Below are 11884 nucleotides of genomic sequence, written 5' to 3' on the forward strand. Positions count from 1 at the left end.
AAGATGCGCACCGGCCGGCACAGGTTGTGTCTCCTTGCTCGCCCGTTCTCCTTTCGCTCACCGCCTGTCGCTCTTTGCTCCTGACGTCAGCACCGGAATACTCAACACTGGAGATGTTATATGAAACATAAATGATATTCAGCCAGTCGCACGGGCGCAACTGTAGCCTAGGCTACGCATGGCGCAGCACCGATTCAATGGAAGAAAGACAAGAAAAAGTGTGTCAGGGTGAAGATCTTCAACAAAAAAAAAAGTGCTGGTGCTTTCACTGCACTTTTTGCCAGCATCGATGCTGGCAAAAAGTGCAGTGAACGCACCAGCACTTTTAATTCCAAAAGCCAATTTTGGGAGGGAGTGTGTACTGGGATTTGTGTTGTGAAGCAACAGATTTTAGCATTGTGTCCAAGACAATTCCCCCTCGGGGACAATAAAGTGTGTGTGTGTGTGTGTGTGTGTGTGTGTGTGTGTGTATGTGTGCACCTGGCTGATGCCCCAGCAGGATAAAAAACAGTTAAAATGTCAAAGCAACAGAGTCCTTTTTATGCACAGATTTGCTGCATTTATGATGTAAAAAAAAAGGCTTTTATATCTCCCAATGAATCAATTTCCTCTCTGCAATTGAGACTGGTAATGATGAGCTGTTCCAGCACAGATAGTACATCTTTTCATCTTGTACTGACCTCACACACACACACACACACACTGATTCTGTACCACAGATCCAATTAATGGCCTTTCTCGTGCATATGGGCCAGGCTGCAGCTCACCCTTACCAGGCCAGTAATGACCAGTCCAGCTGTTGTTCACCTGAAATTATGAAAGATGATTATCATTGATGATGCAGAGAGGATTGTAGACTGTCAAGAACAAAATATCAACAAAATTTTTTTTTAAAATGGAGGCAAAAAGTGGTCTTTATTTATTATTAAGCTCAGTTGTCTTTTAACTTCAAGTACACTTTTGTATGATACTAATAAAAAAAAATCAGGTACTTGATGAATTACTTGTTGCCACAATTACTGTGTTCTGAATTTTGAGCACAGCTACATAAAAAGGTTGAAAAAACAGGGATGCAGACATTTTGTGTTAGTGTGCCTGAACGCCCCCCCCCCCATACTATTTAATAAAGTTGTCCTTTTATTCTAATTTTCGTCACTTTTTTTCCCATGCGATCCCTCTTGTCTTCCTTAATCGATGAAGATGATCTGGGTCGGCTATCATGAGCCAATAATCTTTCCCAGACAGCGTAGGTGTCCTCAGACGTCACCCATCCACGAGGACCGAACTCCCGGACCAACTACAGTACCCTACCATCCGTCCTCCGAGGCACTCTGCTGGAGTGTGTGTGTGTGCATCAATCCCAGTTTTTGTTTCAGCTCATGACCATGACCATAAATATGACAGATTACAGAAATGAGTAGGGTCATGTTGGACTTAACTTGCAGTGGGAACAGGCAAAGTGGGTCTGAGAGGCTGCGGTTAACACTGTGACACCCACTGTAGTCTGTTCCTGTAATGTCTGTTTTCAGTTGCTTGGCACATTCTCCATCCTCCCTCCTACACACACACACACGCGCGCACACACACACACATGCACCCGCACACAACTCCTCTTCCCAGACAAATGATTATGTCAGATGCTGTTGGACGTGATTTTCTGTAAGGCAGGGACACTCGTTCTCCCTTTGATCTTGAGTGGCTCTGCACTCATCGGATGGATTCTTACAGGAAATCTGAAATCTTGACAAAAGCAGATTGTGAATGGGAAAAAATGTCCGACTGGTCCTGTCTGATGTGGTACATTGCACTTTTGTCTCTCCAGTCCTTCATGAGATGACATGAGAGGTTTGAGCTGCAGGAAGCAGGGACGTTGGGAAAAACACAATGCGATATGTGTTTGAATGTAATGTATGTGCGTGTATGTGTGTGTGTGTATATATATATATATAAGAGGCTATTGTTGAAGGTGCACCGCTTTACACAATGTTTTGAATCTGTACAATTAATGGAATATGCATAAGCCAGAAGTACAGTATTTATTATATAACCCACTTTAAAGATACCCTGTGGAGGTTCCTTGTGAACTAACACAACATGTTAAAAATTAATATTAAACATAAATATATCTCGGGGGCGTAACAACGTGTCCAATATGTTTCTATTCATGCAAAACATTTGCAAGCGCAATTTCATTTTTTTTATTAAAAAAGTTGCACTAATCAATATTGCTGATTGAACTATGGAGATCAATTTAAAATGTGCATAAGTGTCTGAGTGGTCGCTCGTAGCAACCAAGCCACAGAGCGCTAGCCTAGGCTACTAATAAGCTAGCTGTCTAAACTTGTGAAAAGCCAAACAACAGCCCCTCCTAAACTGGGTTTCACCTTCCCTCCAATATTATTGTATGAATAATAAAGACACCTGGACTCGGTCGTGACCAAAAGCCAAAATTTGGCAGAGACCTGTTGTGGTTTGGGGTTTTTGTTTGGGGTTATCTTCCCGTTTGGCCTTTCCTGTGTTTTTGTCTCGGTTTTCTCCCTAGTCTGGTGTTGTAGATCCTGTCTTATGTTTCCCTGTGTCTGTGTGTTCTGCTTCCTGTTTTTGATAGTCAGCTTCCTGTCTTGTCTTGTCTTGTCTAGTCTTGTCTAGCTTCACTTTGTTTGTCTGATTGTCCTGCCCCCGCCCTAATGTGATTCACCTGATGTCTCACCCGTTCCCCATTACCTCGTTACCTCTTGTATTTAACCCCAGTGTTCCTCTTGTCTTGTGTCAGATCGTCCTGCCTGTTTTGCTCAGTCTTTGTGAGAGTTGCGTCGCGCTTCGTCACCCAGTCTTCGTATCTTCCTGTGAGTTACTCCAGCTATCCTTCGTGCTGTTTCCTTGTTTTTGTTTTGGCTTCCCCGGACCTGTTTTTTGGACTCCTTTTATGTGGGACTTTTTCTTCATTCTTTGTGGTTCCTGGATTTTGCCAATACCCGTTGCTTCCTGTGTTTGCCTTGGTCTTCTGTTAATAAACTTCTGTTCACCCCCGCCTGCCTGTCCTCATCCCTGCATTTGGGTCCAATCCTCACTTCCCCATAACAAGACCGAGACATGTCCGAGTCCAAATACCAGCGAGTCTGAGACAAGTGAGACAGAGACCATGGAAAAACTCGAGTACTACAGCCCTGCTCCTTTCTGATTCTCTGCAGAAGTTTGAAAGTCTCCTCATTGTTTCGGTTGTCTAGCCCACAAATTCATTTTTTTCAGTTCCCTCTCACTCACACTTTCATCAGTGTCTTTTCAATCACAGTAGCCAGGTCCGGACTGGTCGTCACGAGGGTCAAGAGAATTCCCGGTGGCCGAAAGATTTAGCTCCAAAGAATGGTCTCCAATCTAATGGTTTAGCCTTGGCTTACCTGCCGCACTGAGACTTTGGCTAGAGGGTAAAATTAACTTTCACCAAAGACACGTGCAGCTGCATTTTCCAAAACCGCCAATAGAAACACTCTCGCTCTCTGAAATGACCTGTGATTGGCCAAAGTCTCCCGTGAGAGCTAGATTTACCAAAGCCTGAGTTCAGAGCCAAAGAGAAGGTGCAGAAGTCTCGTCTTTTCTCAAACCACTTGAATGAAAAAAATTCTGAAAGATTATATGGAAAGTTTGCCAAAAAACGCCAAAAAACAAACAAACTTTAAACTGCTGAAGGCTGTGTTGGAATGCTGATGAGATTATTTTATGATAAAAGCGAGCCACGGAGCCTGCAGTGCAGGAAGTCGGCAGAATTAAAATACTGTAGAACCAACAAATATATTCACAAATATAGAACAAGGGCTGTATGTTACACAGTATTTCAGTGTAGCTAAAGCAGAGAGATGCCCTGTTTATTGTTCCCATGTATGGACATTGTTGAAGTCTAAATGCAGTTTTAGTATTATTTAACCCTCATGTTGTCCTTGGGTCAAACTGACCCGTTTTCAGTAAAAAAAAAAAATCTCTCAAAAAATGGGCCGTCGAAGTAAGCGCTGAAAATGTCAACATTGACAATTAAAACATAAAAAAGCCCCCACAACATTGAAAAAGTGACAAAAATGCGGGGGAAAAGCAATAATGTTGAAAAAAAACTTCTTTTTTTCATGGTTGACAGGAAGGCAACACAAGGGTTAAATGCATGAGGCACTCAGATCACGGGAAATAGGGTGATGGGTCACAGGAAGAAAGGGAGGGAGCAAGAAAAGTGTAGGTAAGAAGACAAAGAATCAGCCACGTGGGAGTGTATTTTCATGGTAAAGAAGAAGAAAAAATATCATCTCTATCTGCATGAATGAGAAGCGTGAGTTCAGAATGAATCCGTCTCTAAGCAGAGGTGGCTTTGTCTGGTGAAGGCCAGGCTCTATTTTCAGACACTATAAGCTTGAGAAGAATTATGCAAGAGGCAAAACATTCAGCAAGTTATATTCAAAAGAAAGAAAGGGAGGGCGGGGGAATACATTTATACTTGTGTAACAATGTAAAAATAGCTTCACTGTACAGTAAGATCAGTTCTTTCCTCAGAAATTCTTGTCACAGTGGCACCCGTCGGATTGACAGCAGTGCATCACGTCTACTCCTTCGGCTTTTGGATCATGCAACGCACACACACACACACACTGCCACGGATGGAAATGAGATGGGGGGGTGCTTGATCCATTATTTACAAGGTGCTTGATATCCAGAGTGTGGGATAACACAGGAGTACAGAGGTGGAAAGGTCAGAATCATCAGTTGAATTTTTCCACTGAACTCCCTTTGGTTTTGGGACCGCTTGGCTGAACTGTTTGGTGCATTTATTCCAGGAGAGGTGAAGCGGTTTCTGTCTATATAAATACATATATATATATATATATATACATATATATACATTCATGCTTCTGCCTCGGTTTGCATGTGAATGTGTTTTTGGTCCAGATCTAAATTGTCAGCATCTGATTCGGTGCAATTCATTGTACATTTTTGGAACAGACTGCACTTGGAATGTTACATAACCTCAGATTTACTGTATCTCAGATAACCTCATGCGCTCTGCATGCTTAGTTGCCATAGTGATATTTAGTGTATTTTTGTATAATTGTGCACGTTGTGATGCACGTACAGCTCGCCCCCACCCCTACAACAAACAAACGACAGAGGCTTGGGATGTCAGAGGATGATGGAAAGAGGCAGAGGTGTGTGTGTGTGTGTGTGTATCAGAGAATAATGGAAAGGGGCTAAGGTGTGTGTGTGTGTGTGTGTGTGTGTGTGTATGACAAGTATGTGGGGTGACAGCTCAATTCGGAGGGTCTTGGTTTACATTGTGTCGGTGTTAGTGTCGCATCGACTGACCTACACTTGGTGGAGTAAGGTCTTTCTCCCTGCACACACACATCTTGGGATAGGAGAAAAAAAATGCTCTGTGTTGTTAGCATTTCTTTAAAACGATCACAATCATCTTGGGCGGCTCTGAGCTCCGGACGCAGCGGCGGTGGCTGTGCAAAAGTCTCGGGAAGGAACTTGTTTTGGTGGAATATTTGTACCCTGCAAAAGGAAACACCAACGTTTCACACAGTACAGTAACGTGAGCTATTTAAATTAGCTGGATACAACCATACATGTACATTAACATGCATACAAGGTACGCATGAATTTGCCCTCACCAGTGTATCGCCGTGTGTAATTCGTCCACAGCAATCCCACCAATCGGTCCCAAAACGTCCCAGGTTCCCAGAATCCCTCTGCTTCAGTCCACAATTTTGCGGGAACCAATCACACACCGGCTCGTCTACCTGCCGCTCTATTGGCGGGTTTAACACGATGATGATAGAGAAGCCACCCAGCACGTTCTTGATTTTATTCGACATAGTGACCACCGAACACTCCCCTTGATGCCGCTGTCGCTTCTACGTCACCCGTACCGTTGCTCTGATTGGTTGAAGGACTATCCAATTGCGTACAGAGTCATTTGAACTATGCTCGCTGCAGAGAAAATATAGATGAGACTCCCCAGACCAATGCTCAATCTCAAATCTATTGAGTTGGCTTGCTCTGGTGATAGACAGACTACCTAATACTGCTCTTCATTATTCGTTACACATGAGTATAACGCTGACAATGGAGTAGGGATAAGTATAGCAACATCCTTTCTTTTTTCCTCCAGCTCGATGAAATAGGATTTACATGAAATCTGGCGTGTATTGGCACCACAAATGGCTTCAATAGTTTGACAATGAGGGTAATTTGCGTATAATTCCTTTGTAATTATATACATTTATCCATTGATTTTATATCCCTGCTTCTCCTATTCGAAGCCTCATTGAGTCTTTCCCAGCATGCACTGCTGTAATGTCAAAAATGTTAACAACAAGAGGCCACACGCCTTTGGGTCGTCAACACAACATCTGCACACAACCGCACAGCCGACTCGCCGCCATTTTGGACTGAACGGAGGGCTCGTGTTAATAACGGAGATTTGTAAAATATGTCCTTCCTACTTCCGAGAAGGGGTTAATCAGTTTGAAACTGCTAGTAGAGAGTGGAAACGTTTTGGTAGCGGTACAGGTGACATTAGTTCAATCAGGAGAGACTTCATTTAAAAGTGAAATATATTCAAACAACCTCATTAAGGTGATGGCAATGCAGCTGATTAGGTCAGGGGGGAGAGAGAGAGAGAGAGAGAGAGAGAGAGAGAGAGAGAGAGAGAGAAAGAGAATGTGAAGCATAGATGTCTTCCAGCATGAACCTATGCTGAGCTTCATTGCTACTATTGTTTGCATTAATGCATGTGTTGTGGAATCGATCCTGCCGGGATCACATTGTGAAAGACCATTGAAAGACAAAATGGATACTATATTATTTTTTCATTTCCTCTTTAGATGCGTATTATAAGCACCAAACACCAAGGCAAATTACTTGCATGTGACTTGGCGATGAATCTTATTCTGATCCTTTTCATTCCAAATTCCAAATATACAGTATAGAGAGAAAGAAAATAAGTCAAAGATCACAATATGTTCATGACAACATACGTTAAAATGACTTCCTCCAGACACAGAGGTGCAGATCAGTACATGGCTGATGTAACTGCTGACTGGAGTACCTCCTAAATTCCTACTACTACTACTACTACTACTACTACTAGTACCACTACTTCTCTACTTGCAACCACATGGTGCTGTACATGTCCACTGGTCATTTCTTTGCTTCCCATTCATTGTGAGCAGCCGTGCAATGCATTCTGGTAGAGTTGCAGCAACTTTGGAGAAGCAGGGCGTTGAGTTTCCAATTTCCCCTTGTGGGACTAATAAAATATATCCAGGCTACCTTATGGAAATTGGGGGCGGCCAGCTTGACTCACAGCCTCTCGAAACACTCATGAAAATCTTTTAAACTGACCGTTGTCGATCTAAAATGTAGACGGATTCAACAACCGCACAGCTCATTTCTCGCATTAAATGTTTTCGGAAACACTTTTCGGTGAACCATCCATCCCTCCATCTTCATCAGCTCATCCGGTGCAAAAATGCACTTCCAATATGAAAAGTTTACTACATGCGTACCTATCTGGGAGTTACATCGGTTGTGAAATATCATTGTAAAATTTGTGTAACTTGTCTCTTGAATAATACAGTCTCTGGAGCGTTTTAAACTGTATTAAATTGTGTCTAGTATTAACTGAACACCTTTGTACACTACGTAGACATTTTTCCAACAAATCGTTGTGTTTTATACGTGCCTGAGTTTTGCATTTGTGGGTCCATTCTCTATCACTCACGTTCTATCATCTTACACTCTTTAACCTGTCTTTAACACACAGTCAAGCAGCACTGTTTATCTATTAGCTACCAGATTTAGCTTCAATTAGGTCAAGTAAATAAGGTAAACAGTTTGTTAATCTTGATAAATGTGTGAAAATAAACCGCCACCGTTCTCACTCCCTTGCGTCCTTTAACTATTTTTAGCTATAGTCTTCAAAATATTTGTCATCAATTGCTGACGCTCTGTTTATCCCTGTCATATTTATTTATCACGTCTTTGTGACAGCAATTATCTGGACACACAGTCTGTAATGTCTGTGAGCCCTCTCCTGTCTTTAATCAGTCCTTTTTGGATCGCAAATCGCAGTTTCACCATGTTTGCTAACACGGCAAGTATGCAGGTCTGTTTTTGATTCCTTTTCTTTTAAACATTTTCTTTTTCTCTTCCTTCTATTGCCTTTGGCTGTGTTAAGTTAATTTAACAGCCAAAGATACTGGGATCGTCTTTGCCTGTGTGGATATTTCCTTCCTCTGACGCAAGTTCCATGCTTTAGCTGATACATTTTGTTGCAGTGCGTTTCAGAATTTTAAGCCGGATGACCCCTTTTTTTTCTTGCTAGACCATGTCCATGTACACTCATCTGGCCCAGTTGAAGCCATAGGTAGCGACAGGTGTGTCGCCTGTAGAAATGTGGGCTATAATCACATCTTTTTCAGAAGCAAACCTTTAGTAACTAACACTGATAATCCAATCCCAATAGGAATAGTTTGACATTTTTGCAAAATGTGCTTAATCGCTTTCTTGCAGAGATTTAGATGAGAAGATCAATACCACACTCAAAAAATGATCGGAATTGAGAATAAAAATAGCAATTCAAATCCTCTCAGAATGTGTTTAATAGCAAGTATTCCAAGCGGGTGCCCAGACTTGGAAACAATGACTCTGATTTGTCTGATTGTCACAAGAAGCACACGGAACAGAGAAAGAAGGGTGTTTTCTGTTCCTTCAGGCTCCTTAGAGTTGGTTAGGGTCTCAGGAACCATGGTCATGAAGGCTGGGTCACGACCGAAAGAACGAGATCCAGGGTACAAGCGGAAATGGGTTTCCTCACAAGGAGGGGGGGGGGTTGGCGTCTCCCTTAGAGATAGGGTGAGAAGCTCAGTCCTCCGAGAGGAGCTCGGAGTAGAGCCGCTGCTCCTTCGCGTCAAAAGGAGCCAGTTGAGGTGGTTTGGACATCTGGTGAGGATGCCTCCTGGGCGCCTCCCTAGGGAGATGGTCCATGCACGTCCAGCTGGGAGGAGGCCTCGGTGAAGACCCAGGACTAGGTGGAGAGATTATATCTCCAACCTGGCCTGGGAACGCCTCAGGATGCCCAAGTCGGAGCTGGTTGACGTGGCTCGGGAAAGGGAAGTTTGGGGTCCCCCACTGGAACTATGGCCCCCGAGACCTGATACCGGATAAGTGGATGAAGAAGGATGGAAGGATGGATGGATGGATGGATGGATGGATATACAACTCTGCTGTCTATTCAAAAATAATCCCACAGTGCCGAGGCATCACATGACAAGATGTTATGTTGGAACTTCAGCATTGCATGTATGTAAAGGTTTTAATTCATTCACTTAGCTGCCATTAATGAAAGTTGAAACTAAGAAGGGAGACAGCAGGTCTGATTATTGGTGCGGTTATGTGATTTCTTTCTGTGAATTCTTCTGCCTTGTGATCGAGAGGAGCAAATGTATTGTTGTTAAGGAGGCTATGAGGGATTATAAAGCAGCTGGAAATGACACTGATCAGGAGATAGTGGGCAGATGCTGGAGACATTTACATAATACTGTCAAATGTTGTTGCATAGATAAGACTCTTTGGTATATACTGTGAAGACCCCATATTATTCAGTCAGATAGAAGAAGTATTTCTATTCTGTCTTATTTTTCTCTCCTCATTTGGTTGGATTATCCGTCTGAAGGGCAGGGAGACTGTCTGTGGGTCAACATTTGCATCGAGGATTCAGAATGTCTCAAGAAGAATAGTTGCATCTCAACTTAAAAGTTTGGACCAAAAACGTCCTTATTCCGACCTCCAAAGTTTCTGTCATCCATCAAACTGTCGTGGGAGTGTGTATCCTGTTCTGTGACCTGTCAAAAAAAATCCACCCACAGTACATCATTCACTGTCATTTTTAAAGTGCCCATAAAGAATTGGATAAAGATGGTAGGGAAAAGAAACAAGACCACCTTCTCTAACGTGTGTTTTGTTGTGGGAGATACAGTAAGGCAAGACCAAAATGCACAGCACCAAAAATAGAGAGGTTTTATGGAAATATTGAAAATTTGCTGCGTGAGCACTTTAAAGAAGGCAAAGTCTTTAAATACTTTAATACTTGAATAGCTTAAACTAAGGCACACAATGTTCCATGGACCTTATTTTGCACTATTAAAGTAGTTTTTCAGACTGTTGTGCGGACGTTATCTTTAGGGATTCACACTTAGTTTCTTCTTAGTTTATAACACAATAAAAGTTAATTTAATCAACGTTTTTAAAGGTAGTCATAAACTTTTTTTCCCCTAGGAAAGCGAATGACATGCATTCCATTTAGTGTATGAAATACAATCATAATGTTTGAAGAACATAAAGATGTATCACGTCATGCCAACAAGTGGATGTATAGAAGACGCATGCGGCATATGTTTCACCCAATGAGCAGCAGCTTCTAATGGAAAGTAACGAGGAGATGAAGCATAGAATATGAAAAAAGGGAAATACAGCTGTTATCAAACGGAGAGATTGAGCCTGGCAGACAACAGTGGACCGACTCAATGCGTAAGGATTTCTTTTTTTGTGATTAAATCTTTTTTATTTTTTTGTATATCTTCAAACAATGACAAACAATATACTGAGACAATGGAAAACACCCCAGAGCTAAAAACCACAGAGAGGAAAGCTGGGAGGGAGGGAGACAAAACAACACATGCAGAAACACACAGACACAAACCCACAAACAAACAGACACACACACACACACAAACAGACACAAGACAAGGAACCAAACACATGCACAGGTTGAGGTAAAGGCTGTAGCACAAGGCTAGGTGTCCTTTCCCGGTGCTCCGAGGATGCGCGGGGTCGACAGTTCCATGTACACAACGTCCAAAAAGTTAAGGGTCCATGCACGCATAGACAGTTCATGAGGTGGCTTCTAACGGGTTGCAATCATTTTTTTTAACAGCTGTAAGTCCAGCAAACACCGTTTCTGAGTTCCAGAGAGCTGAAAGGCTGACACATCATCCAGAATCAAGACGCTGACAGTAACAGGCACAGTGACATTAATCGAGGTGGAACTTTTGGATGCAATATACTGTAGTTCCAGAACTGACCAATGAGAGAACACTTCCAGAACATTCAAAGCTATGTGGCTTGTGCTTTATTTGGCAGAAAGTGCATAAAAGAATGCGTAAGGATATAAAAATATCTACTTACTAGCCATAATACAACGATGTACAAACACTTGTATTGCTGCGTATACTGTGAAAAATGGATCTTATGGATTTTTCAGCCAATCATGTGCATCGCGTGTGTATATGTGTGTGTGTGTGTGTGTCTGTGTGACCCAACCTGCTCCCTCCATAAATAACTTCCTGATGGATTTATTTAAAAATTCTGCACTTTGTTCTCAAATTAAAAGAACATATGTTAAATTACACTTTGTTCATTGTTGTTAAATCATTGTCTTTCCTATTAACCCACGTCAAAATAACAATATAATACAATTTTTTTTTGTTAAGGCATAAACCAATCATAGAGGTGCACTCTGTTATACTGGTCACTTCTTTTCTACACTACATCTGGAGTGAAACTCGTCGTGTAGTTGCTCAAATGCTCAGTACTAGTACCTACTGTTGCAGTAGTAATAGTAGTGGACTGGTGTTTCCATCAGTTCTAACACTACTATTTTGGTGTATCACCATATGTTATAATGTTTTCTTTAGATTAGATTATATGATATCAAGGGGAACAGCTATGCTTACAAATCCTGGGTGTGGTGATACTGTTTTCACTTTTACAGTGGGTACGGAAAGTATTCAGACCCCTTTAAATTTTTCACTCTTTGTTTCATTGCAGCCATTTTCCAAAA

This window comes from Etheostoma cragini, chromosome 21, assembly GCF_013103735.1.
Source record: "Etheostoma cragini isolate CJK2018 chromosome 21, CSU_Ecrag_1.0, whole genome shotgun sequence".
Taxonomy (NCBI): Eukaryota; Metazoa; Chordata; class Actinopteri; order Perciformes; family Percidae; genus Etheostoma; species Etheostoma cragini.